At 37.8% G+C, this 25,113-nt stretch overlaps 1 pseudogene; it reads left to right on the top strand.

Annotated features, from left to right (window-relative positions):
- Window positions 1–509: 509 nt before the first annotated feature.
- LOC132616705 (protein FAR-RED ELONGATED HYPOCOTYL 3-like) lies at window positions 510–12,949 on the top strand (annotated as a pseudogene).
- Window positions 12,950–25,113: the final 12,164 nt, after the last annotated feature.

Genomic DNA, 25,113 nt, shown 5'->3' with positions numbered 1-25,113 from the left:
TGTTGTAAGCGAATTCCACCAGAGGTAGGTATTTATCCCAACTTCCTCCAAAATCGATTGCACAAGCTCGTAACATATCTTCCAAAGTCTGAATAGTTCTCTCTGTCTGCCCGTCAGTTATATATATATATATATTTGTTCCATGTTCATGCATAATCTCTACACTTCATTCGGGTCAACCGTCTACCGTTCTGAAACACCTTTCAAAACTTCGAACCACAAGTACAATTTCATTCGTTTGAATAAGCCCGATTCTTAATTATGAAGATGGTTAACTCTAAAAATGCTTTTGTATTCGTTTAAAATATGGTCCAGAACTGATTCTTTGTTTGAGTTGGACTTTGCCCAAACTGGTTTCATTTTTTTAGTTGGGCCTTAGCCCAAAAACGTATTTGCTGAATTATTTGTTTCAATCTGATGGGGCTGGCCCAAAAGTTGTATTATTCTTGGCCCCATTTCTGGTTTTTTTTGGGGAATACATTTGAAAATACTTGACTTGCCGTGCAACACGAAACAATATCTCCACCTCCCAAGTTGGGGTAAGGTTACAAACTACCCTCCCAGACTTCATTTGTGGAAATACACTGGTTGTATGCTAGAATTGGGTTAGTTATGTTAACAGCATTTTTTTGGAGCTATCATTTTATTTATTTATTTATGAAGCTGTGACAGATGTAATTTATTGTTTATTATATACAAGAGTTGTATCTGGAGTTAGAGTTGGCCTCGATAACTTGATTATGTTTATGTTCATTGTGACAAACAAGGCAGTTATTGAGTGAAGCGATAAGCAATTTTAGTTATCACCAAATGTTGAATTAGATTTAGTTGTAAGCCTGTACATTTAGGATTAATCTACTAATCAGAGTCTGGATTAGTGAAAAGAATTATATTGATCCAAATTGGGTGATTTTTTTTTTTTTTTTTTTGGAAGGAAGTTAGTATTCTGTTTGACAGTTTGAGTTAATGTATATAGCCAATTGTAATAGCTGAATATCATTACGTTGTGGTTGTTCTTTCTTGTATATTTCGCAGAATACTATCTGATTTTCTTTAAAAAGTACCTTTACTGGGGGAAGATGAGCTAGACTATCGGCTCTTTCGAGATAAGCTGGTTTGGCTGTTGAAAAGAAGGCAATCATCATATGAGAACATGCAAGGCTATGGAGTGAATTTACAAAATGAGTTCAAGATGAAAGGTTGAGGCTAAGTTTGTTGGACTCAACTAAGATAAGAAACAGAAAAAAACAAAAACTTAAGCTGAATTCCCCACTGGAACTTGGAGAAGTAGTTGGTAAATTTTAAAAGTTCCTTCCTTGAACACCCAATTTATCCTGCCGATGTGCAAAGCTTTGTATTACTCAGATGAGAATACTACTCGAGGATAAACAATGATAAACACGTGAATCTTTGGTTATATTTGTCTGGGAGACCTTTCTCTTCCACTGTTGCAACATGCAAAGAAGTTCCCTTAGTAGTACCATATCACCTCATTGGAAAAAAAAGTCTTGAATTTTAATTGAGCAATGTTATTATACTTTGTTTAAGAAAATTTCTGCAAGAGGCAATGTGAGAAGAGTTTATAAGTTAATGAATTTGAAAGAACGTGGAATTAGCTTTCGATCTCTTCTCTCTTCACTTCGATACACTTGGTTCAATATGTTACATGGTATTAATGATCGCATTTCTGCTGTATGGACTTGTTTAACATCTTGTTATCCATCTTTTTGGTTTTTTGGTGGCAAACAGTTATGAACTTTGGATTGAGATCAATTCAAAGTTGTGCTTTGCCTTTTTGTTCATTCAAAGTAATGGTCACAAGACAAGCTCCATGTGTGTGGTTTAGCGGTTAATGAAGCTGGAGTGGACCATGGGAGACTGGCGCTCAAGTGCTTTGTTATTTTACACTCACCTTTGAATGATCCCTCTTTTCATTTTACGCGTCACTCTTTCCTTACTAGTCTATTTAAAATAGAATGATAACTTTCTATATTTGGAGATAGTTCAACTTTAAACTCCCATTTTATCCTTGATCACATGTTTTTGTAGCCACATAAATTCACGACATTTTTAAGACCACAAATTTCAGAAGTTTCTCTTTCTTTCTTAAACTCCACGCCGAGTCAAACACCACCACATAAAATGACTCAGAGGAAGTATGTATGTCACTCAAGTGCCATGTCGAGGTCTGCATTAGAGGGGAGGTGAGAGGGCTAATTGCTCGCATCGCAGAGATGGGGAAGTGATCTTATTCTATTTAATCTGCAGGTTGAATGTGGTTGGATTTCAAGTAAGCACTTCTGACATATAGACTAGAAGCTGCAATTTCAGTCGCTTTCACCTGCTGGTGGAGTGTATACAATTATATACCTTTGTATTTCTGTCTAAATTTGGACGGAGGCCTTCTATATCCAAATGAATCAAATCCCTGATGGATTCGATGTGGTAACAGCTTGATGCAGATCCTCCGTGTTATGGATCTTCAGTGTCCTCGAAAAATGCCATACGATCACTCTCTATGCCTGCTGGCTGATAAATTTTGTGAGCAATTTTGTCCTCCGTAAGGTACCTGAAGGACATGATGAAACTTCAGAGATGGGAAGCTAGTTGAAGGTTATTGTAATGTATGAGCTGTTGTCACTTGTCCGAGTGATGAATGGATTGGCTCGATTAAATTTATATGATGATCTTGAACTCAAAGTTTCCTGATATTTAGGCCACTTAGTAAACCCAAAACTTTAATGGAAGCGCAAGTTAGCGACAGTTCTTGGACTCTGGTTAGATTAAGGAGAGTGATGGAATGTAGGCAGAGATGTTTTGGGCTACTTATTTTAGCTTTCTGTGCTTATTGAATAAGAATTAATTGTATGTTTTCGTAACCTCTTACTGGATAAGTTCTCCTCTAATTTTTCTTGACGTTCAGGTATCAGTAAAAGAAAAGTCAATAGGCTTTCATTTGTTTAGCAGCATGGATATAGATCTTCGGCTGCCTTCTCAAGACCATGATAAGGAAGAAGAAGAACAAAATGGAATTATAAATATGCTTGACAATGAAGAAAAAATGCACAGTGATGATGGAATGCATGGGATGTTGGTTGTTGAAGAGAAGATGCATGCAGAAGATGGAGGGGATATGAACAGTCCCATAGGAACTATGATAGAGTTTAAGGAGGATGTGAACCTTGAACCGCTGGCTGGCATGGAATTTGAGTCACATGGCGAGGCTTATGCCTTTTATCAAGAGTATGCTCGGTCGATGGGATTCAATACAGCCATACAAAACAGCCGTCGCTCAAAGACATCAAGGGAATTCATTGATGCAAAATTTGCATGTTCTAGATATGGAACGAAACGGGAATATGAGAAGTCTGCAAATTGACCACGTAGTAGACAAGGAAATAAGCAGGATCCGGAAAATGCTACTGGTCGGCGAGCGTGTGCAAAGACAGATTGCAAAGCAAGTATGCATGTGAAGAGAAGGTCCGATGGGAAATGGATAATTCATAGATTCGAGAAAGAACATAATCATGAACTTTTACCTTCCCAAGCTGTTAGTGAACAAACAAGAAGGATGTATGCCGCAATGGCAAGACAATTTGCTGAATACAAAAATGTTGTTGGTCTGAGAAGTGACACAAAAGGTCCATTTGACAAAGGTCGAAATTCATCAATGGAAGGGGGAGACGTAAATGTTCTGTTAGAGTTCTTCATTCAGATGCAAAATCTTAATTCCAACTTCTTTTATGCTGTTGATGTGAGTGAAGATCAGCGTTTGAAGAACTTGTTTTGGGTTGATGCCAAAGCCAGGCATGACTATGCAAATTTCAGTGATGTTGTCTCTTTTGATACTACCTACGTCAGAAACAAATATAAAATGCCCCTGGCTCTTTTTGTTGGGGTCAATCAGCATTTTCAGTTCATGCTTCTTGGATGTGCTTTGGTCTCTGATGAGAGTGCAGCAACATTTTCTTGGGTAATGCGGACATGGTTGAAGGCAATGGGCGGTCAGGCTCCCAGGACAGTGATCACTGATCATGATCAGGTATTGAAGTCGGTCATTTCAGAGGCTTGGCCATCATCCCTCCATCATTTCTGTTTGTGGCATATCCTGGGAAGGGTGTCTGAAACACTGAATCATGTCATTAAACAGAATGAAAAGTTCATGCCAAAGTTTGAGAAATGTATTTACAGGTCATGGACAGATGAGGAGTTTGAAAAGAGGTGGAGAAAACTAGTTGATAGATTTGAACTCAGAGAAGCTGAATTGATCCATTTGCTGTATGAAGATCGTGTGAAATGGGCCCCTACATTTACGAGGGGTGTACTTTTAGCGGGAATGTCAACGGTCCAACGATCAGAGAGTGTGAACTCTTTCTTTGACAAATATGTACATAAGAAAACCACGGTCCAGGAGTTTGTAAAGCAATATGAAGCAATATTGCAAGATAGGTATGAGGAGGAGGCAAAGGCAGATTCTGATACGTGGAACAAACAACCTGCTTTGAAATCCCCATCACCATTTGAGAAGCATGTGGCAGGGCTTTATACACATGCTGTATTTAAGAAATTCCAGGCTGAGGTTTTGGGTGCAGTTGCTTGCATTCCTAAAAGAGAGAAGCAAGACAAGACAGCCATAACATTTAGAGTTCAAGATTTTGAGAAGACTCAAGAGTTCATTGTTACAATGAATGAAATGAAGTCAGAAATATCTTGTATATGTCATTTGTTTGAATTTAAAGGCTACTTATGTAGACATGCATTGATAGTTCTCCAAATATGTGGTGTTTCCTCTATCCCATCGCAGTATATTTTGAAGCGATGGACAAAAGATGCCAAGAGCAAGTACTTTATGACAGATGGATCTGAAGATGTGCCATCAAGGGTCCAGAGATATAATGAGCTATGTCATCGCGCGATGAAATTGAGTGAAGAGTCGTTATCTCAAGAGAGCTATAGTTTTGCTCTTCGTGCACTTGATGACGCTTTTGGGAGTTGTGTAACTTTTAATAACTCAAATCAGAACATGTTGGAAGCTGGCACATCATCAGCCTCTGGTCTTCTCTGTATTGAAGATGATAACCAAAGTAGGAGTATGAGCAAGACAAACAAGAAGAAGAATAACTTTACTAAGAAACGGAAGGTATGTTTTGAAAAATTCATGGGACCGCTTCTTTTGTATTCTATGTTATTCATGAAGATCTCCTGGTGTTGCAGGTGAACTCGGAGCCTGATGTCATGGCTGTTGGGACAGCAGACAGCTTGCAACAAATGGTTTGCTCTGATACCTTTATTACTTTTATGTATTGCCATTTGGTTTACAGTACTGTGCTCTTGCTGGTAAAATGAAAGTGGAGAGGTTTTTTTTTTTTTTTTTTTTCTTTTTTTTTTGATCGGTGAAATTGGGAGGAGGTTGTTCTAAATGCTATATGCGTATAGCTTTTCTTGAAGCTTAACTTTTTAGTTCACCTCCCGTTTCTTATTTAGTTCATTTTCTGCAGGACAAATTGAACTCCAGACATGTGACTCTTGATGGTTATTTTGGCCCGCAACAAAGTGTTCAAGGAATGGTATGATCTGCAAGTGTCTTGACTTTTTTCGAATAATTATAGTGGTGTTCTAAGTTGCTGCTCTCTTGCAGGTACAGTTAAACTTAATGGCACCAACTCGTGATAACTACTATGGAAACCAACAGACTATTCAAGGCCTTGTATGTATAGCAAGTTCACAGTTTTAAGGCTGAAAAAATTGATATCGACTATTAAAATAACAGTTTTCTTTTCTCTTGCCTTGGGAATGTAGGGACAGTTAAACTCTATAGCTCCTACACATGATGGCTATTATGGTGCTCAGCCAACAATGCATGGGCTGGTATGTGGTCTCTTAGTGTTATTACTTTTTGAGGCAAGTCAACCAAAAATCTTGTTACAACTTCATTTTTTATTGTTGCAGGGGCAAATGGACTTTTTCCGCACTCCAAGTTTCCAATATGGCATCCGGGTTAGTGTGCTACATACTATGTCAATGGAATATAAGCAATTTGTCAACTCATTACTGGGGAAGTGGACTTTGCGAAAATTATTGCTGGGTTCAAATTATTATCTACATTTCATAATTTATTTTATATTGATAACTCCTTCCATCCCGATCTTATCATATAACTTAATCTGGCATGGGGGGCTTAAGGGTAAATATTAGATAATCTAGTATTTTAGAAAGAGAGATTGATCTGTCAGTGAAGATGAAATATTACTTTTTATGAGCTTGGGATTTTACAAAGATTAAAAAGAAGTGGATACTATTTTATAGTTTTCAAATGTAATGCTTGGTAAAGGAAATGGAAATGATTCCATCTTTAGCAAATTGGTACAAGTGAGACAATATTTACAAAAAAGAAAAAAAAAAAAAGGGTTAGACAAGCTTCTCTTTTCTTTGTTTGTTCCTTTTATTTTTGCTGTTAATGTTTGTCTATAGTTAAGATCTACTAAAAAAGCTGGCCTAGCGGTAAGAGTGCAACAAGATTTGTGGATTAGGCGCAAGTCATGAGTTTGAAGGTTGTAGACAAAAGCCTAGTATTTAAGTGGAGACGGATTAAGGGTCGGGCCCATTATTAAGTATCATTAAGAGGTCTGGATTGGAGAACAAAATACAACACAAGGGAGGCTTGCAGAAGGTTATAGAAAGCACCTAGGGAGATGAAGTATCGGGCAATAGGGGCTGCCCAGTGTCCTAGTCTTGCGATCTTGTATGTGGTCTTTCTTGTTAACCTTGTAAGTGTGTATATCACTGCGTAATCAATAAAGGGAATTTTCCTCACTTCCCAAGGTTCTCACTTGTCCTGCCTTTGGTCCTAGGTGTTGTTTGGCCTAGCCAAATACCACAACCATTCAACTTACACTTCCTGTTGCACTTGAGGCATACTTTGCCTAAGCATTGAGCTTGCCTGAGTCAAGCTACCTTTTGTGAGGCTGAATTTAGCGTCTACTAAGGTGGGTAATTTAGATATTGTGCCGCATCGATGCTAGTAAGAGACTGTGTCGATGACAAATCCTTTTACAAGTTCAGGCTGGTAGCTTGCAAATATTGTTGCATTTTCCAAGTTAGTATGGGTAAGTGGGCTTAGTCTTGGTCTTATTAGAATAGGTTCATGAAGTTAGTGTATGAGCTTTATTTTAGATTATCAACTAGGTTTTAATGATCATAAAAAATATTCTTGAAGTTCATCTGATATTATGATATTGAACTTCTTTTTGAGAAACGTCTACTAAGTTTGAATACTTTGAAGGATGTCGACCACGTATTTAGGTTATTCTTTATTGGGATTGTAATTCTTTCTATGTCTTCGAAGTGGAAGTTATTCACGAGGCCATGGAGATTTCTGAAACAAAATTGATGGACATACAATGAAATATCAGTGTACTAACATTAAGAAAAAACAGGGAACAGAAAGGAATAAAGATGGTCTATGCCAGTACATACTATAACAAAATTGATGGGAACATGATGCAACATCAGGGTATTAACATGAAGAAAGAACAGGGAACATAAAGGAGACTTCGTTCACTGCAACATAAGCTTAAAAACAGTGAACAGAAAGGAGACCAGGATCTGTAGGAAAAATAAGGATTTTCACACAATGTTTAATAATCTCAGTTGTTCACTATGATGGAGGGTAGATATTGATAGGGGAGACCACGACTAAAATTCCTGAGTATATGATTAAGAGGTTGTACAAACTGCTTTTGTTGGAGTTCTTTGGTTAAATCAAAGTACGAGCCATTTTTGATAAATGAGAAGTGTTCCCAAGTCTTTATTGTCAATGACTGGCCAGTAATTTTAACAACAATTACTTGATATGAGTTAAAATCATGGAGCTTCATATACTTTAGACCTAGGGATGAAAATAGGGCAGGTGGGACGGGGTAGGGCAAGCCTTGACCCCCTAAGATTTTAACCTGCCCCACCCTGTCCTGTTTAGCCTTGCCCCATTTAAGTGTTAATTTGTGATTTTTCCTTGTTTCAGTGAATCTTTTAACAAAAGGCATGTTTATATTTTTTAAAACATAAAGAATCAGTATTAGGGAAAAAAGGGAGATAACAATCATCAGGAGAAAGAATCATGCAAGATACAAATAATAGATCTACCGTTAAGTGTTACTACTCAGTTAAAAAAAAAAAAATTTGTTCCCCATGAGAAAATATAAAAAGGAAAAAAGAGTTCCCAATATTTTTCCCTTTTGGGCTTTATATGTTGCTATTACTGCCTATTATTATTGTTGTCTTGGTCTCTTCTCTTGAGCCGAGGGTCTATCGGAAACAGCCCCCCTACCTTGGGAGGTCCCAAGGTAGGGGTAAGGTCTGCGTACACTCCCACCTGGTGGGATTATACTGGGTGTTGTTGTATCATCTCTACTTCAAGTTTGATTATTATACAACTATATCTTAGCACTGACTTACTATTTTAAGTTTAACGAATTCTGGTATATGTTCATCACTTAATGAGCTCGTCACTTAACATAGCATACTCAAAATATAAGAAAAAACTATGAATATGAAAGACGAAAAAGGAAAATAAGTGTCCAATAATTTTATGGGTTTTCCAGTACTTTGAGCAACTAAAGTGATCCTCCTAGTTATCTTCATAATAAAGAAAATAATGTTTTTTCTTTGTCTACACTATTTTTAAAAAAATATATTTTAAGGGGTGTGACACTGACACGACTTGACCAAAAATAAATTACCCCTAACAAGTTCATCACACCCCATCTCTAAAACCCACATTCATTATGTGTTTGTTGTACTTGCACAATTTTGTACAGTAAGATATCACCAAAGAATCAGCTGAATGAATGGGCCAGAAGGCCCAAAACAACCTGCCCCCTGCACTGCCCCATTTAAATTTTTAAAAATATAAGCTTTGACCCGCCCCACCCCCGCCCTCATCCTGAGCCATTGCTATCCCTATTTAGACCTGGAGACATGGTGAAGACTGAAGAGTTTATAAACTGAGGTGCTTTCTAAGTTTGTGTTATGGGAGAATAGCAAAGTTACATCCAACCATCTAAAAGGATAAGAGAGGAGCCTTTTGTATTCTGTGCTAATCTGACCAGAAACTTGTAATGTATGAGCTTTTAGTCAGATTATGGATTTCAATTCTTTGCTTGGGGAGGCATGCATGATTAATCCTGTGATATGCAGAAACCGGTATATTTGATAAGCCAAACCATTGCTGAATTTTACATTATACTAACTTTGCCTCCTTTCCTCGCATAATTGGGGGAAACTTAGGTGTAATGTCAATATAACAAAAACGTCCCGCTGTAGTTGCTGTACAACACTTATATAGCAGCATATTTTGTCCTATTAAACATGCAAAAATGACCAATGTTATTTTATAGTCTTAAAAATAGTTTATCATGTCGCAAACAAGAACTCCAGTTCCACATTAGCAGGGACAAATTAGTTTAGCTAAGCGTAATGCCGCTCAACTGTGCTGGACTCATATGGCGTTCCTTAATGTTGACAGGATGAACCCAATGTAAGATCTGCTCAATTGCATGACGAAGCATCTAGACATCCCTGAGGGATCACCTGTCATCAATTAGGTATATGTTTCTCCCATCGCTAGTTGATATTATAGATGCGTTCAAATTGAACTTATTGAATGATGGGGTTTTTCTGTTACCAGGAAAGAGTAGGAATATTTCAACTTTCATTACCGGCTATTGATGGAAGTAGTACAGCCAATGAAGAATCTTGTAGTGTGTGTGTAAAATAAAAGGAATCAATGTAGGCAGTGCTTCTCCTTTCCTTTTTTTTTTTTTTTTGCTTTTCTTCCTATTTACATTTGTTCGTTGATAAATCAGCCTTTTAATCTCTTTCCCTTCAGTTTGATATTAGAGCTCAAAGAGAAAATACAGCTCTAAGTTAATTTCACCTGTAAAGGCTTTTGTGGGATGTATTAGTTACAAGTAGTAAAGATCATTGAGGTGAAGATGTATACCTTTCTTCTAGTTAAGCAAATGGGTTGTAAATGTAGACAGTGCCTTTTAATCTTATTATTTTCTCCTTTGGTGATAAATCAGCCTTTTAATCTCTTTCCCTTCATTTTAGTATTTAGAAAGGATAAGTGAAGACAGCTAAAAGTTAATTTCAGCTGTAAACGCTGTTTATGACTTTATGTAGTTTATTAAGCTGGGTTGTCGCATCTTGCAGTTGTTGACTATAAACTGAACAACAGCCGGAAATATTGCCGCTGTGAAGGATGTTTTATTCCAACCCAATGGTGAGTTTGTTATGATGGAAGATATTTTTGATAAATGTTTTCTTTATAATATGTTATTGTTTGGTGTTTCGTTGTAACAGAATAAATTCTAAGGAAAAAAAATTCCATTAGAAGGAGAATAATATAAAGTTATTCATCTTCACTTTAATCATTGTCAAATAATCGGTATTTATACGCGTAGTAAGAATGCTAAACAAGACTAGAATTGGAATGTAATAGAGAAAAGGCTCAAAATGGTCCCACTATATTTGAACTTTAACTGAAAATAATCCTATATAAGCATTAATAGTCCACGTGGTGCACTTTTATTCTAAACTCAAACTACCGTTAGGTTTTAACGGAGACAAACTTGACATGAGCCTCACGAGTTCTCATCCAAACTAAAATCTTCGTGTTTTCTCCTTCTCTTGAGGAACCAAGGAGACAAACTTGACATGAGCCTCACGAGTTCCCATCCAAACTAAAATCTTCGTGTTTTCTCCTTCTCTTGAGGAACCAAGGATTTAAAATTTATATATAATATAAAGCTAGGCATAATAAGGTGATGTGATACCTCTTTATGGCCTAGAATTATATTTATCCTTTTTCTCCTTTTTTTGGCTTTTCTATATATTTTTTGATTTTTTCCTCCTATATTTATGTATCTTTGTATATTAAATGGCTCAATAATTAATTCTCCACTTCTTCCTATTTTTTCTCCCAATTTTTTCATTTCTCAATTGCAGTTTCCTGTTGTGCATTTTTAATTTATTTAATTTAAACTATTAATAAGTGAAGCTTTTGGACGATGAAGGGTATTTAAGTAAATTCATATTTCTTTTGTGGCTAAATGGTAAGCGTCCGTTGGCCTAAAAATAAACACGTCCCACCATCCTACTCTTTTACCACAGTGGTTCCCTTCCTCACTTCCATTCATCATCTTCTCTCCTTTCAGAATTAATTCATTTTGTGGATTTCTGCAAAAGTTGTTCCCTTCGTCTAATTTGTCTGGTTTGAGCTCCCAGTTGTCGTAAGTTTTCTCTCCAATTAACTTTTCTTATTGCACATGTTTGTGAGCAAATTTTTGTTGGATTCTTACCTATCTTTCAGTATTATTTTTTTTCTGATCTTCACATGCATGTCTGAAAATAGATACTCCAATGGGTGATTTTGGATAACTATTATTTGATGTCTGTTTCGATTAATTCTCTAATGGTTTAGTTGCTTGAGAAAATTACTGATTAAAATAAAATTAGTCCGTCTTAGAGAATATCTCAAGTATCAAAATTCTTTTGCTAATTGTTGATATTGGTTTTTCTCTACAAGGATGGAAAATCATTTTGCTTGAGGTTATCCTTTTTCTTCGGTAGAAAATTCACTCACTAGCTCCACTATTCTTTAAATAAAGAAAGTTGATGCGCAAAGAGGGTGTTTGATGATATGCCTAAATCAAAATTTTTGTACTTTTCTCTTTTGACAGGGTAACCCTAATTTGGATTTATATCATTCACTCAATTTTTCACGCGAATGAGCTTCTTTAAGACATGGGATTCAATAAATGTATCTTGATGATACGCGATGAAGGATTAAGGGAGGTGAATAAACACACTTTGTCCAATTTATATGATCCACTTTCCATCTTGAAATGTCCAAAATATATTGACACTATTCAGTTAGTTAAATGATTTTGAATTCTTCAAAATTGTTAGTTATATATAGAGAAATTTATTCTCTGTGTCTCTTAATTATGATAAAGTGGTGTCCTGCATTATGATGCTGCCTCAAACTGAGTCGGAAATTAGTGCAATTATGACTAGGAGTGTCTTGCATTGCGGCACTTAAATACTCCGTGTTACTTTTGAACTGGCAATTAGTATAACTATGATAAAGGGCTTCTTGCTTTGTAGTGTTGGTCTCTATTACTGTTGAAATTGAATAAGAAAAATAACGGTGAATGCAGATGGTAAGGAAGGCTTCCTTGCAAGTGAGAAATAATACCAAGACTCCCCAATGAAGATTATGTGGAAAAGGGGTTTTACTCGGTTCGTTCTTGTGGCTGCAATTATTTGGGGTATGCTTATTCTAATTGCTTTTGTTATTTCATGCTTGGCCTTGCCAATCATCTATTGTTTTCTCTTTAGTTAATTATTTCACACTTTCTTGCTTTTGTTTCCCTTGCTATATTTACGGAAGCATGCTCATTTGCTTTGCTTCAGGTTACTTTGGTGGATGAGGGGTTTGCGGTAATGAACAATGTGATTAATCATTGACGAACCTGATTGGTAAACCTAGCATATTTAGCATGTGGACTCTAAACACAAATTAAATGTTATCCTCTTTTACAAGTTCCCTGCCTTTATAGTTAATGAAACCATGGCATAGTTGAAGTTAGGAGTAGTATGTCTGATCTTATTATTGCCAATTTTTGTTTCAGAAATTAATTAGAAACCTATACTTTTTACGTTTCAAGATGGGATTCTGCATTTATCTTCCTTTCTTGATATGGAGCCCTTTGTAACAAAAGCAGTAAAATATATGAAAAGACAAGTTATGGAAAATATGGAGCAATATATGAACTTTCTAGAGGAGATAGGGGGTTTATAGTTTCCCTGGTATGGCAGGGGCTGTTTTTGTTGTAATTCTGTACCATCTTAGTACCTTTTAATAAAATTTACCTCATCAAAAAAATGTGAAGTGGTACATAGAATTGGACTTGTATTAATGGATCTCAGTCACCACTTCCGTTTAGAGGACATATGGCAACAAAAAGATGAGAGCTTTAAAGGTTAACATACCTCCTTATCTAACTTAATTTGAGATTTCAGCTGTTCCCGACACCTGTTTGTTGCATTTACCTGGGCCAGTTTCTTCTTCTTTTTTAAAACTTTGGTAAAGACTAAGTTTTGCTCATAGGAGCAGCGCCAAATGTTTTGAAAAGGAAATCTACCTTAGCTTTGGCTATATGTACTACATATAATATATAATTAAAGTACTAATCAAGTTTGGTACTCTCTTGCTCCTTAATTGCTTACTCCATTTTTGACATGCATTTGCATATTGCAATCAATGAAGTACTTAAGATAAGTGTGTACCATTCCCAAGTGATAACATTAGTAAAATGTCTTGAAAAAGACTGCCATACTCACCAAGTGAATGTGATTATATTCTGCTAATAAATATAAATTGAACTGGAAAGAGGAATGAAAATGTGTTACATACTCGGAGCGTTGTATTTCTAATTCCTGAGGATTGGGTTTCCTTTTGTTATTCTCGCAGTTCTTTTAATATATACCTGTACACATTAAAATAGTTCCCATTCTTTTTCAACTAATAATTGAGCAAAGTCAAGAGTTTGTTGTTGTAATAACATGCTGGAATGAACTTCGTTGTGAGCCGATTGCTATTTTTTTCTATTTTGTTTTTTGAGTTTCATTATCAATTCGGTCTTCAAAGAACTGCTGCGTCAGTCAAAAATGACTTCATTCCCTTATTTTACTAATTTGTATACTTTAATAGATTTTAATACAGATATTATCAACATTTTTTTTATTGTTTCTTCTAATGGAATCTCTTAGTGATGAGCAAGTTCTTTGTTTTTTTTTTTTTTTTTGGTATAAAACTTCTTGCTTTCATAGAATGAAGATGTGACATTATTTTCTTTGAGAAATCCTTCTGAGGTTCCTTCATGTTCGAGTATTTGTACAACTTCCTGGTAGATGCTTCGCATTCTTAGTATTGACAAATTTTAATATGTTCGATCTTTCCCATTTTAAAGAGCATCCTATCGGAAGGTTTCTAAGTTGTTCGCCTGCAATCATTGAAGAAATCTACTGCAAGTTAGAGGGTGAGTCTATTCTTGAGTTTTATGCATTACTTTGTATTATGCTGGATCTGACTGTTAGCTACATTGATCGGTATCTGATGGATACAACAACAACAACAACAACCCAGTGAAATTCCACATCGTGGGGTCTGGGGAGGGTAGAGTGTACGCAGACCTTACTCCTACCAAGGTAGGACGGCTGTTTCAGAAAGACTCTCGGCTCAATAAAAGCATAAAAAGAAGTCAGATAAGGTTAAGAGAATCAAAGCGATATGAAATGAAATAATGCAAGCGACACAGATAACACAGGATAATCAAAGCACAGGAAATAACAGATAATAGCAGAAATCTGAGCAGAAGAAATTATATTGCGATAATGCGACTACTAATAAGAACGGAAAACGAGACTATCTACTAGTCTTCTACCCTAATTTGGGTCCTCCAAACCCTTCTATCTAAGGTCATGTCCTCGGTAAGTTGTAGTTGCGTCATGTCGTGTCTGATTACCTCTCCCCAATACTTCTTCGGTCTACCCCTACCTCGTCTGAAACCATCCATGGCCAACCTCTCACACCTCCGCACTGGGGCATCTGTGTCTCTCCTCTTCACATGCCCAAACCATCTTAATCTCGCTTCTCGCATCTTATCTTCCACCGAGGCCACCCCCACCTTATCCCGAATATGCTCATTCCTAATCCTGTCACTCCTGGTGTGGCCACACATCCATCTTAACATTCTCATCTCGGTAACTTTCATCTTTTGAACGTGAGAGATCTTAACCGGCCAACACTCCGCACCATACAACATAGTCGGTCTAACCACCACTTTGTAGAACTTGCCCTTCAGTTTTGGTGGCACCTTCTTGTCACATAGCACTCCGGAAGCAAGCCTCCATTTCATCCACCCTGCCCCAATACGATGTGTGACATCATCGTCAATCTCCCCGCAGCTTTGCAGAATAGACCCAAGGTACTTGAAACAACTTTTCTTCTGGATGGCCTGGGTACCAAGTCTCACTTCCAAGCCAGCCTCCTGAGGTGCTTCACTGAACTTACACTCCAAGTACTCTATCTTGGTCCTACTCAGCTTAAACCCTTTAGACTCCAGTGTATGTCTCCAACTCTCCAGCTTAGCGTTAACTCCGCTACGAGTCTCGTCGATCAGGACTATGTCGTCCGCGAACAACATACACCATGGCACCTCACCTTGAATTTGCCATGTCAATTCATCCATCACCAAGGCAAATAAAAACGGACTAAGAGCTGATCCTTGATGCAACCCCATCACAACTGGAAAGTGCTCTGAGTCTTCTCCTACTGTCCTTACCCTGGTTTTAGCTCCCTCATACATGTCCTTGATCACCCTAATGTATGCCACAGGTACACTTTTAGCCTCCAAGCATTTGCATAGGATCTGTCTTGGAACTTTGTCATAAGCCTTTTCTAGGTCGATGAATACCATGTGTAAGTCCTTCTTCCTCTCCCTATACTGCTCCACCAACCTTCTCACAAGATGGATGGCTTTTGTAGTTGAGCGTCCCGGCATGAATCCGAACCGGTTCTTTGAAATAGACACACCTCTCCTCACCCTCATCTCCACCACCCTTTCCCACACTTTCATAGTATCGCTTAGCAGCTTGATACCTCTATAGTTGTTGCAACTCTGGATATCTCCTTTATTCTTGTATAGAGGGATCATTACACTCGCCCTTCATTCTTCGGGCATCAATGCCGTCTTAAAGATGACATTAAACAACCTAGTCAGCCACTCCAAACCTGCCGGGCCCACGCTCTTCCAGAATTCCCCAGGAATCTCGTCAGGTCCGGTCGCTCTTCCCCTGCGCATCCTACGAACAGCACCCTTAACCTCGTCAACCTTAATACTCCTGCAATACCCAAAATCGTGACGCCTTCCTGTATGTTCTAATTCTCCCAACACAATGTCTCTGTCCCCTTCTTCATTCAAGAGTTTGCAGAAGTATGACTGCCATCTCCGTCTAATGAGAGTCTCCTCTACCAATACTTTGCCATGCTCGTCCTTGATGCACTTTACTTGATCCACATCACGTGCCTTTCTCTCCCTCGCCTTGGCTAGCCTAAACAATTTCTGGTCCCCTCCTTTCTCTTCTAGTTCAGCATACATGCGTTCAAAAGCTGCCGTTTTTGCCGTCGAAACCGCCAACTTCGCCTCCTTCCTCGCCATCTTATAAAGTTCTGTATTCGTCCACTTCTCCACCTCATCCTTGCTTTCTATCAACTTCGCATACACCACCTTCTTTGCTTCCACCTTCCCTTGAACTTCTCCATTCCACCACCAGTCACCTCGATGCTGACCCCGACTACCTGTCGAGACCCCCAACACTTCCCTTGCTACCACCCTAATGCAACTAGCCGTCTTATCCCACATACTGGTCGCATCCCCACTACTATCCCAGACCCTCATATCCTTCAATGTCTCTCCCATCTCCAGGGCACTAATCGTGGTCAAACTCTCCCATCTGATCCTAGGTCGGTCCTCCACGACCCTCTTCTTCCTCGTCATCTTGATCGCTAAATCCATCACCAAGAGCTTATGTCGGGTTGTAAGATATTCGCTCGGAATGACCTTACAATCTTTGCACAGACCTTTATCATCCTTCCTAAGGAGTAAAAAGTCTATCTGAGTCTTAGCCACCGAACTACCGAAGGTTACCAAGTGTTCCTCCTTCTTTGGGAAACTCGAATTGGCTATCACCAACCCAGAAGCTCTTGCAAAATCCAAAAGTGAGACTCCTCCTACATTCCTGTCCCCGAAGCCAAAGCCTCCATGCACATCATCATAACCTCCCGAAATAGGCCTGATGTGTCCATTGAAATCACCTCCCACAAATAGCTTCTCAGTAGGCGGTATGCCTCCCACTAATTCGTCCAAATCCTCCCAAAAGCGCCTCTTCTCCTCGTCGCCTAAACCCGCTTGCGGCGCATATGCACTAATAATGTTCACAGTGAGTCCTTCAACGACCACCTTAATCGACATCATCCTATCAGTGGCTCTCCTAACCTCTACCACCTGATCCCATAATTCACCATTTACTAAAATGCCCACCCCATTTCTATACTTCGACCTACCAGAGAACCACAGCTTATACCCGTCTACCTCCTTAGCTTTAGGACCTACCCATTTGGTCTCTTGGATACAAGCTATATTAATCTTCCTCTTTTTAAGAATCTTAACTAGCTCTATGGACTTCCCCGTTAACGTCCCAATGTTCCAAGATCCTACTCTCAACCTAGATGCTCCTCTAACCCACTTACCCCTCCTAACTCTCGCCCCCGTCCCCGAACGAGAACATGACCCTAGTCTACCATCACTAAGCAAAGCCACAAAAATGAGTATGAACTAATAAATTATTCAAAAGTCTAAAGTTAGCAAAATGTAACTACAAGTGTATGGACAAATAATGGATGTGGCAATCGGAGGTACCAACTCCAGTTGAACTGAACCTGGTCACCGCCGGAAAACACTGTTCAACATCCGAGTTGTTGTTCACACTATTCACTGTTGAGTTACTGTTCACTGTCGGAATTCTGCTCACAGAGACCTGAAACGGGAGAAGAGGGGGGGGGGGGGGGGGGGTGGAAAGAAAAAAAAGAACAAGAAAAGAAAAGGAAAAAAAGGAGAGAGAGAGAGGGCTGGCCGGAAAATGGTGCTGGAAAAAGTCTTTGGCGATGACGTAGCTGTGTTCTGGCAGCGGCAAAAGCAGCTAAAAAAAGGAAAAAAGGAGAAGAGAAGAAGAAGAGGAGAAGAAGAAAAGGAAAGAGAGAAAAAAGTAGATCTGGCCGGAAAAGTGGCCGGCGTTACCTGGTCGCCGGAGTTACCTGAACAGTGATGCGGTCTGGTCGCCTGACGGGGTGGCGGGTGGGGTGGAGTGGCGGGTGAGGTGGAGAGTTGGAGGGCAGAGGAGAGAGAAAGCAGAGTGGATATAACCGTCAGATAAGAGAAACCTCAATGGCATGTATTCAGCAAGACTTCCTAGACATAAATTCAACTTCCTGATGGTATGATGGATAGAGAACTATTATATATCTAGGAGCAGTTTTGCATGATGACATTGTAAGAGATTGATTCTGATTATTAATATGAGAATGTATGTAGCAAAGTATAAGGCTTGTGCACTTCAAGTGCAAGAGTCTGCTACATAAAACACTATACTCCAGGAAGCATGTAAGCTTGACCTTTTGAACCACAGGACATCTTATGCTGCAGCGAAAGAAACTGTTTGCAAATAATATCTGGATCTGTGTCAAATCTCCTGAAGGTGGGTCACAAACTGCACGCAAATGGATTGGCATACTCCGTAATACTTTTTGCTGACTCGGAAGACTCTCTGAGGTCCATCATTTTCGTTTGGTTTTCACGGGCATTCTTTTGTAGTTGCCGCATTACTTGGCTTATGTGATCTGCATAATGAGACTATTATTTGGAGGAAAAAGAAAGACGAAAGAAGGTTTATTTACATGTAGTTTCCTCTGTTACTCCATTATATAATCAACTTGGGATTTGGCGTGGCTATTTTCTAAGTAGGTGACTACTTGCTCTTAGTCTGGGTTGTTTTCTTTGTAATTGCATCTCATGGGGTTAGTTGGGTAATAGCATTAGGAAGCCAATCAGAATCCAAATAACTGGTGGTGCTTGTAAGCCGTATTTTTCTTTGATCAACTCTAATTTTCACTTTTCAAATTTACTTAAATTCCTATCAGTGTGCAACTACTTGAGAGGTTTTATAGGATATTAGACTTCTTATTGAGGATTTTGACTGCACAACTATCCAATTAAGTATTATTTCATGTTGTTTGTTGGAGAAGAGGCAAATATTATTCAAAACTAATCTTTCGGAAGTGGAAGGGGAATGACGACTCTGTACTACTGTTGTTGCCACAGTTTTCTCTGGGTTAATAGTTAATCTGGTTTGAATGAGTGATGGTCTAACAACAATTCTATAGGTGTATGCTACTTTGGGTTAGAACCAAAAAAAGGTACATCGGGCACCCGTGCGTAGCACGGGCACGCCATCTAGTAGTAATGCAATGAATAAAGGTTTCGTGCGCAAAAAAAATGTTGCTTGCTGTGAAAAAGAGTCTGGAAAAAAAAGTAATATGGAAAACAAATCTGATCCATTTGATGTGCCCTTTAAAGGCGGCTATGTCTGTTTTCTTAAACTAAGCCTACGTATTTTTTTGTTTTTGTTTTTGTTTTTGTTTTTGTTTTTTTAAATTATTCCAGCCATGGTGGTATGGGGTTAGGCATGACCCTACCTGTATATTAGTAACCAAAAGGAGAAAACATGGAGCCGGGGGATTACAAATATATCCACCACAGCTTCTAAAGTTAGAGAATAGTTGCTCCACCCTATACAAAAATTACAGGTTATACCCCAGATCTCGGTGGAGCAGTTTCCAGCAATTAAATAAACAAAAACTAGGAGACTATACATTAAAACAATTCTTGCTAGTTCTAACTCTGAAGTTGATCATTTGGTCCTTATCCATCTTTAAGAGTGCTCTCACCTTGGAGGGAAGATCAATAACATTAGTGAAGAAGGTAGTATCCTGTCCAATTAAGCTTCAGTTAGCCATATTGTCTGCAATAGTGTTAGCCTCTCTATAGCAATGAACAAATAAAATTGCCCCTTCTCTTTCAAAGCTTCAATCTTTTCTATAATGTTTCTTATTTGCCAGTGAGAAGCCATCTTCTTGTTGATAGAGTTGATTACTATCATTGAATCAGATTCAATAATCACATTAAAGACCCCATTGTTGATGCACCAGTTCATACCAGTAAGAATAGCAGAAGCCTCTGCAAAGTTGTTTGTATAGTTTCCCAAAAAAGATCTAAAAGCCATGACCAAGTTACCATTATGATCTCTTAGACATCCTCCTCCTCCACTAGGTCCAAGATTACCTTTAGAGCACCTATCAGTGTTTATCTTATAGTCAGGTGGCTTAGCCCATTTGATTGGAATGATTTTTAGAATAGGCTTGATCCTTGTCAGCTTTTCCATGAGTGGGATCCAATCAAAGATATAAGGGAGATTAAAGTGAGCTCTTACCAGAAGCAGAATTGAATCTTTGATAAGGCTAATAAGCTTGTAAGATGTTGTCTTTTCATCAGCATATTTGAATGCGCATCTTTTCTTCCAAATTTCCCAGCAAATGATGTTTGGAAGACATTGAAGAATGAACTTGTGAATTTCATTATTAGGTCTTTCCATCCACCAAGTCATCAATATCTATCTCAAACCAGCAACTCTCCTTAGACCAACAGCCTCGTTGAAGTAATCCCATATTCTGGTAGGTTGCTCTCCAAGAAAGAACATATGTTCAATAGATTCATCTTTGGGCACTTTGCAACAGTGGCAATTAGAAGGATCTGTGATTCCAAACTTCCTAATTGCATCATCTGTAGGAAATCTTTTGTTAAGTAGTCTCATCATGAAGAATGAGATCTTGAACGGAAGTGTTTTACTCCAAATTCTTGAGGCAGTGAAAGTAGAGCTTCTGACTTGTTTGAGATTCTTCCAAGCTGACCTGCAAGAAAAATTTCCAGCATTAGTAAGAGTCCAAATAGGATGATCTACTACCTGTTTAGCTGGGGCAGTAATAATGTTGATTTTCTCCACCCATTCTATGGGAATAATCTCTCTTAGTTTGTTGTGATCCCAAGTACCATGTTGAATGAAGTCTTTGGCTTTTTGCATAGTGAACTCCCCATTTGGAACTATTCTAGCTAATGGACCTTGACCAGTCTAGTTGTCCACCAGAATGAAGATGATCCATTATTGAGCTCCCATTTGATATGAGCATCAGCTTCTTCTTTGATGTCCATCAATCTCTTCCAAATATGAGACTGTCCAGGCTTTCAGCTGAGTTGATTAGGATGTGCTTTACTGCTGTATTTTGCAACCAAGAAGTCCTTCCACAAAGAATCCTTAGTTCTAAAATTCCACCAAGCTTTAGCTGAAAATGCTTTATTGATATCATGAATAGATCTAAAACTTATGAGGGAATCCCACTTGAACCAGTGATGCTTCTTTTCTCCATTAGTGTTTCTCCAAAAGAAGTTAGCACATTGTTTTTCCAGAAGAATAAGAGTGGTCTTTGGAGGGTTAACAGCTGAAAGAATATGCATTGGGATAGAATAAAGAACAACTTTGATCAAAACTGCTTTGCCCCCAAAAGACATCAACCCTGTATCCTTTTAGAGAATTTGGCAGAGATGTCATTGAAGTACTCCACTTTCTTCCTTCCAATGTAGATTGGAGCTCCCAGATAGGTGAAGGGAAAATTACCTTTGACAAAACTAGTAAGAGAGTTAATGTCATTAGCCACACAATCCTCAGCTTTAGGGTGGATAAAAAATTGAGACTTCTGCTGATTAATCACTAGTCCTGACATGTTAGCATAATCATTTAAGCATTGCAAAATAATCTAAATTGAGGTATTGTCCGTTGAACAAAAAAGAATGGTATTATCAGCATAAGATAAATTGGTAATACATGGTCCTTTTCTACTCATCCCATAAGGCTTGAAGTCTGGAGACTGAGTAATTTGATTAAGCGTTGTAGAAAGAAATTATAAGGCTATGATAAAGAGAGAAGGAGAAATGGGGTCTCCTTGTCTTAGGCCTCTAGAAGATTTGAAAAAACCATGCCTAATACCATTTAAGGCCACTGAATACCAAACATTAGTGATCAGTTTCTGAATGAGCTCAATCTAGTATTTAGATAACCCAATTTTCCTCATGATTTGACAGAGGAACCTCCAGGATATCTATCATAGGCTTTAGACATGTCCAATTTAAAGACGACATTTAAGCCCTTCTTATCTCTGGTCATGTTATGAACCATTTCCTGTGTAAGCATGATGTTATCTGTAATAACTCTTCCTTTGATGAAACCAGATTGATTGGGAGAGATGATTTTAAGGAGAATAGAAGTTAAGTCTAGTATTGAGCATCTTGGAGATGATTTTGGAGGAAACATTAGCAAGGTTGATAGGTCTAAGCTCAGAAAGAGACTCAGGGCTGTCTACTTTAGGAATCATGGCAATGCAAGTGTGAGTCATATATCTAGGTAAATCTTTCCCAGAAAAGAAATAGCAAACCATATCAAGAAGATCTTGAGCAATGATGTCCCAAGAATCTTGATAAAAGCCAGCAGTGACACCATCAGGTGGGGAAGAGTCTGGATTAAAAGAAAAGACAGTTTCCTTAAGCTCTTCAATATCAGGCATTCTGGTAAGATAGTGGTTATCTTGTTCAGAGACCACACTTTGAATACTATCCAGGCTCCTAAGATCCTCAGCTTGATTACTTTCGGTGAAAAGATTTTCATAGAAATTGACAGCCTTATTGGCAATCTGATCCTCTTCTTCAACCCAATGGCCTGAATGGTCCTTGATTATGTGAATAGAAAGCTTTCGTCTCTTTCTAGTGATGAGGCATGAAAGAATTTAGTGTTGAGATCACCTTTTTTAGCCCATTGTAGATTAGCTTTCTGCCTCCAGTAAGATTCTTGAATTTTTAGATGCTTAGTAAGTTCTGCCTTCTTTTTATTCAGCTCAGTTCTAGATTGACCATCATTAATGGTTAAACATCTATTTTCTAGGATGGCGATCTCATCTTCCATATGTTTTGTATCAGCAAAAATATCTCCCAAACTGCTTTTGGACCAAGCTGAAAGTTTAGAGCAAGTTTGTTTAAGCTTCTGATGAAACTTTCGGTAAGGATCCCCTTTATATTCCTGTTCCATGCCTCTTGAACAACACCATTGTACCCCTCCTGTTTAGTCCATAGATTCCAGAACCTGAAATACCTGATTGTAGGAGCTTTGGTAGGAGGAAGCTTAATAAATAAAGGGGCATGATCAGAGTCCACTCTCGATCAAGGTCTCGGAAAAGTAGTTTTGTCCATTTGAGGTCTACCTTTAGTGAACTTACCTATAAGAGTGAATTTGCATGTTTCCGCAAGAGTACCAAAGTAGTCCTCCCCTTTGAAGAAGACAGCTGGTTTTCCCATATGTGTACCATTCTTTATTTCTACGAGGGGGGTTTGAGATTTCGAAGCTCTACTGCTCTCATAAATCATTTCAGCATAAGAAGGCTTAGGGATTGAATTTCTTTGAATGGGGATTTGATTCGATGAAGATGGGTTAGCCGTTGCGTGGTCAGAGTTGGTTGGAGGTGGTTGTTGGTTAGAATTAGGTTTAATTGGTGTTGGATTTGTAGGGACTTTGTCAGTAATCATATGTGGAGTCGATCCCCCTTGCGGGGGATCATTTTTGCGGTCCATGGTCACCGACAACCGTCGATAGACCACCGTAACTTAGTGGTAACGGTTTGAAATATAGCCGTTGTCTAGTGATTAAGGTGGGAACAAAACGTGACTGTGATTTTGGTTACGCTCATGTTTATTTTCAAGGTATGGAGCTTATGAGTTCTTTGTCATGTCCTTTGGTTTGACCAATACACGAGAAACCTTTTGGGAGAATCGACTTCAGAGGCAAAACCACTAGGTGAACCTATGCTAACGGAAGGTAGCAGGTAGCCCGTAGAACTAGTCGAGGTACGTGCAAGCTAAACCGAACCTACAATTATTAGAAAAAACAAACTGAGCCCACGTAGTATGCTAATATCACTTAATATTTGCAATTATCTTTCTCCCTTCTTTATTTGTTTTTTTCACCCTTTATTTACTGTCAAATATTTACCTCCATAACTCACCTATTAAATTTCTACTCTTAATAATATTCGTAACACTCATGCTCTTCAAGTTTTCATATTCATAACCCCCAAATATTTAATTTAAAAGTTTAAGCTACCTTATGGTATTCCTCCATTTTTATCTATATAAATTCATATTTTTTGTTTCTTGAGACTCTATCCAAGGTTATTCTCCATTTTCACTGCAGTATTGTATTTATGCTTTTGTTTGACTTAAAGAAGAAGAAGGCTCTTGAATTGTGATAGGCTCGTGGGAGTGGATATCGACAAGAGCTTGAAAAATTATGTATTGATTCCATATTTTTCCTTCTAATTTTTAATGATTAAGGTCGTAATGAACTGTGCATAGTATTATTTTTCTTCTTTAGTTTTTTTTCCTATGCACCTCTACGATGCCTCTTAAGTTTAATTTGTATATGAATTTATGATTGGTGTAAGTTTGTAATTTAATTTCGTTCAAATTAGTAACTTATGGTTTGAAGTATAACTTCATATTTTTTGTTTCATGAGACTCTACCCATATATTCATGCCTTTTTTTGACTTGAAGAAGTAGCAGGCTCTTGAATGGTGATAGGCTCGTGGGAGTGGATATCGACAAGAGCTTGAAAAATTATGTATTGATTCCGTATTTTTTCCTTCTTTAATAATGATTAAGGTCGTAATGATGTGAGTATTGTATTATTTTCTTCTTTATTTTTTATCCTACGTACCGCTATGATGCCTCTTAAGTTTAATTTTTATATGGATTTATGATTATTGTAATTCTGTAGTCTCTTTTGGTTCAAATTAGTAATTTATGGTTGGATTAAGTCTGCTAACTACTAACAAAATTTCAAAATTTATAATAAATTGCTTAAAAGGAATAAATTTAATTGTTTGAAATACATCCTCTATTTGACGATTGTTAAGTTTAAGGTTTTAGAACTACCAAAAATATGCATCGCACGAAAATTTATAAATATAAGAAACATGGAGGGAGGGAGAATAAGGTAATATTAAATTTTTTTTGTACATGAAGTAGAACCATATATGTCTATTTTAAAATATTTATTAGGTTTTTTTTTTTTTTAAACTTTGAGAATTAATGGTGTATTTATATAATTTATTTTAAAGTCACTGTAAATTGCAAGAATAAATATTGATCTAAAGAAGATGATTACATGTGAATTCCCAACCTTTTTCTCTATGGAACCAATTTTTACGTCTGCGTATTTATAGAAATAGCCAAGTAGGTGTAATCTTCTTTTATCTTTTGTATTTATTTATTTTA

This window comes from Lycium barbarum, chromosome 11, assembly GCF_019175385.1.
Source record: "Lycium barbarum isolate Lr01 chromosome 11, ASM1917538v2, whole genome shotgun sequence".
In the NCBI taxonomy this organism is placed as follows: Eukaryota; Viridiplantae; Streptophyta; class Magnoliopsida; order Solanales; family Solanaceae; genus Lycium; species Lycium barbarum.
This window is presented reverse-complemented; position numbering and strand designations above follow the sequence as displayed.